Raw genomic sequence first — 4636 nt, 5'->3', positions numbered from 1 at the left:
CCAATGGAACAGAATTGAGAATCAAGACATAAATCCATCTACATATGAGCAGCTGATATTTGACAAAGGCCCAAAGTCTGTTGCACGGGGAAAAGACAGTCTCTTTAACAAATGGTGCTGGCATAACTGAATATCCAAAAGCAAAAAAAAATGAAACAAGACCCCTACCGCACACCATGCACAAAAATCAACTCAAAATGGATCAAAGACCTAAATATAAAATCTAAAATAATAAAGATCATGGAAGAAAAAATAGGGACAACACTAGAAGCCCTAATACACGGCATAAACAATATTCAAAACATTACTAGAAATGTACAAACACCAGAAGAGAAATTAGATAACTGGGAGCTCCAGAAGTTAAACACCTATGCTCATCCACAGACTTCACCAAAAGAGTAAAAAGATTACCTACAGATTGGGAAAAAGTTTTTAGCTATGACATTTCCAATCAGTGGCTGATCTCTAAAATCTGCATGTTACTGCAAAAACTCAACAACAAAAACACAAATAACCTGATTAAAAAATGGGCAAAGGATATGAACAGGCACTTCACTAAAGAAGACATTCAGGTAGCTAACAGATACATGAGGAAATGCTCAGGATCATTAGCTATTAGAGAAATACAAATCAAAACTACGATGAGATTCCATCTTACCCCAACAAGGCTGGCATTAATCCAAAAAGCACAAAATAATAAATGTTGGAGAGGTTGTGGAGAAACTGGAACACTTACACACTGCTGGTAGGAATGTAAAATGGTACAATCACTTTGGAAATCAATTTGGCGCTTCCTTAAAAAGCTAGAAATAGAACTGCCATACGATCCTGCAATCCCACTGTTTGGAATATATCCTAGAGAAATAAGAGCCTTTACACGAACAAATATATGCACACCCATGTTTACCGCAGCACTGTTTACAATAGCAAAAAGATGGAAGCAAACAAGGTGCCCATCAATGGAAGAATGGATAAGTAAATTATGGTATATTCACACAATGGAACACTATGCATCGATAAAGAACAACAATGAATGTGTGAAACATTTCATAACATAGAGGAATCTGGAAGGCATTATGCTGTGTGAAATTAGTCAGTTGCAAAAGGACAAATATTGTATGAGACCACTATTATAAGAACTCAAGAAATAGTTTAAACAGAGAAGAAAATATTCTTTGATCATCACCAGAGGGGGGAGGGAGGGAGGGAAGGAGGGAGATGGGTATTCACTAATTAGATATTTGTTGTTCTTGTTCTTGTTGTTAGGTGCCATCGAGTTGGTTCCGACTCATAGCGACCCTATGCACAGCAGAATGAAACACTGCCCAGTCCTGAGCCATCCTTACAATCCTTGTTATGCTTGAGCTCATTGTTGCGCCACTGTGTCAATCCACCTCGTTGAGGGTCTTCCTCTTTTCCGCTGACCCTGTACTCTGCAAGCATGATGTCCTCCTCCAGGGGCTGACCCCTCCTGACAACATGTCCAAAGTATGTAAGACACAGTCTCGCCATCCTTCCAAGCTTCTAAGGAACATTCTGGTTGTACTTCTTCCAAAACAGATTTGTTCGTTCTTTTGGCAGTCCATGGTATATTCAATATTCTTGGCCAACACCACAATTCAAAGGTGTCAATTCCTCTTCAGTCTTCCTTATTCATTGTCCAGCTTTCACATGCATATGATGCAATTGAAAATACCATGGCTTGAGTAAGGCACACCTTAGTCTTCAAGGTGACATCTTTGCTCTTCAACACTTTAAAGAGGTCCTTTGCAGCAGATTTACCCAATGCAATGCATCTTTTGATTTCTCGACTGCTGCTTCCATGGCTGTTGATTGTGGATCCAAGTAAAATGAAATCCTTGACAACTTCAATCTTTCCTCTGTTTATCATGATGTTGCTCATTGGTCTAGTTGTGAGGATTTTTGTTTTCTTTATGTTGAGGTGCAATCCATACTGAAGACTGTAGTCTTTGATCTTCATTAGTAAGTGCTTCAAGTCCTCTTCACTTTCAGCAAGCAAGGTTGTGTCATCTGCATAACACAGGTTTTTAATGAGTCTTCCTCCAATCCTTCATATAGTCCAGCTTCTCGGATTATTTGCTCAGCATACAGACTGAATAGGTATAGTGAAAGAATACAGCCCTGGCACACACCCTTCCTGACTTTAAACCAATCAGCATCCCCTTCTTCTGTCTGAACAACTGCCTCTTGATCTATGTAAAGGTTCCTCACGAGCACGATTAAATGTTCTGGGATTCCCATTCTTCCCAATGTTATCCATAATTTGTTTATGATCCACGCAGTTGAAGAATGCCTTTGCATAGTCAATAAAACACAGGTAAACATCCTTCTGTTATTCTCTGCTTTCAGCCTGGATCCATCTGACAGCAGCAACAATATCCCTGGTTCCAAATCCTCTTCTGAAACTAGCCTGAATTTCTGGCAGTTCCCTGTCAATATACTGTTGTAGCCGTTTTGAATGATCTTCAGGAAAATTTTGTTTGCGTGTGATATTAACGATATTGTTCTATAATTTCCACATTCAGTTGGATCACCAATTAGATAGTAAACAAGAACTATTTTAGGTGAAGGGAAAGACAACACACAATACAGGAGAGGTCAGCACAACTGGACTAAACCAAAAGCAAAGAAGTTTTCCAAATAAACCGAACGCTTCAAAGGCCAGCATAGCAGAGGTAGGAGTTTGGGAACCATGGCTTCAGGGGGCATCCAGGTCAACTGGCATAGTAAAATCTACTGAGAAAACAGTCTACATCCCATTTTGGAGAGTGGCGTCTCTGGTCTTAAACACTAGCAAGCGGCCATCTAAGATGCATCAATTGGTCTCAACCCACATGGAAGGAAGGGGAATGAAGAACACCAAAGACACAAGGTAATTATGAGCCCACAAGACAGAAAAGGGCCACATAAATCAGAGACTACATCAGCCTGAGACCAGAAGAACTAGATGGTGCCCGGCTACAACCGATGACTGCCATGACAGCGAACACAACAGAGAATCCCTGACGGAGCAGGAGAATGGTGGGATGCAGACCTCAAATTCTCATAAAAAGACCAGATGTAATGGTCTGAATGAGACTAGAAGAACTCCAGTGGTCATGGTCCCCAGACCTTCTGTTACCCCAAGACAGGAAACATTCCCATAGCCAACTCTTCAGACAGGGACTGGACTGGACTATAAAATAGAAAATGATACTGGTGAGGAGTGAGCCTCTTGGATCAAGTAGACACATGAGACTATGTGGGCAGCTCCTGTCTGGAGGGGAAATGTGAAGGCTGAGGGGGATAGTACCCGGCTAAATGGACACGGAAATACAGGGTAGAGAGAAGAAGCGTGCTGTCTCATTAGGGGGAGAGCGACTAGGAGCAGATAGCAAGGTGTATATAGGTTTTTGTGTGAAAGACTGACTTGATTTGTCAACTTTCACTTAAAGCACAATAAAATTTAAAAAAATAAAAAAGAATCTCAACACTGTGAAAAGGGGAGATTTGGATGATTGAGAGCCACTGGCTTTGGAGAGAAGGAGGCCACTGTCAGCCTGGGAAAGGGTTGGAAATCATGTTCATTTATTTATTTACTCATTAAATATTTACTGAGCTTCAAAAAAAATTTAAAGGAAAATGAAAACACACAGATAAATATGTATTGAGTTGGTGGCTTAACCAAACAGAGGAATTATTTAGGATTTAAAAATAACAGTAATTGGACCATATATCTCTAACGGGATACATCCTAAGGCAAAAAGAACTGCAAAAAAAAAAAAAAAAGTAAGCTATTACTGTAATTATATTGTTAGTAATAAAATTGGTACCTAATTAAGTTAAAGTTGTTGAGAACTAAGATTTGCAGTGTGAAAGCAAAGAGATTGAAATATAAAATCAAAGAAGTTGAGGAACAACTGTGTACTCCTAAACTTGAATGGGAGTTATAAGTATAAACTCATGATATGTTGTCATTATTAAGTGCCATGGAGAGTAAATGCAATGCATGATTCTGGATTGGATTCTGGATGAAAATAAAAATTGTTATAAGGACATTATTGGAACAACTGGTGAAATGTGAATAAAGTCTATAATTTAAACAGCATGTATCACTGTAAAATTTTCAGACTGATTATTAGACTGTGAATATTTTTGTTCTTAGGAAATACACACTGAAGTATTTAGGAACAAAGAGGCATGTTGTGTGCAACTTAATCTCAAATAAATTAGGAAAAAATATATATGTGTATGTGTATGCAGGGAAGAGAGAAAGAAAACAGTAAAACAAATATGGTAAATGTTAAAAATTAGTAACTGGATGAAGGATATATGGGAGCTCTTTGTACTATCTTTGCAACTTTTTGGTTAGTTTAAAATTATTTCAGATTTGATAAGAATAATGTCTTCAAAAGATTGAAACACATCAAGTCTGTTTTAAGAAATCCATGAGTTCGTAATGATATCTAAAATTTTAAAAAATCCTCAAAAACAAAAAACCTCACTGGGCACCTTTACAAAATGCTGGGGAACCAAATCTTTATTCTGAAAACTGGTAAATGGAAAGAAGCAAGTGTTTATACTGCATTTCCTAAGCACGCTTTACCTCAGGGTAACCAAGTAGTTTCCCCCACAT

Source organism: Loxodonta africana, chromosome 2 (assembly GCF_030014295.1).
Source record: "Loxodonta africana isolate mLoxAfr1 chromosome 2, mLoxAfr1.hap2, whole genome shotgun sequence".
Lineage (NCBI taxonomy): Eukaryota > Metazoa > Chordata > Mammalia > Proboscidea > Elephantidae > Loxodonta > Loxodonta africana.
The sequence above is the reverse complement of the archived record's forward strand: the minus strand, read 5'-3'. Positions refer to the sequence as shown.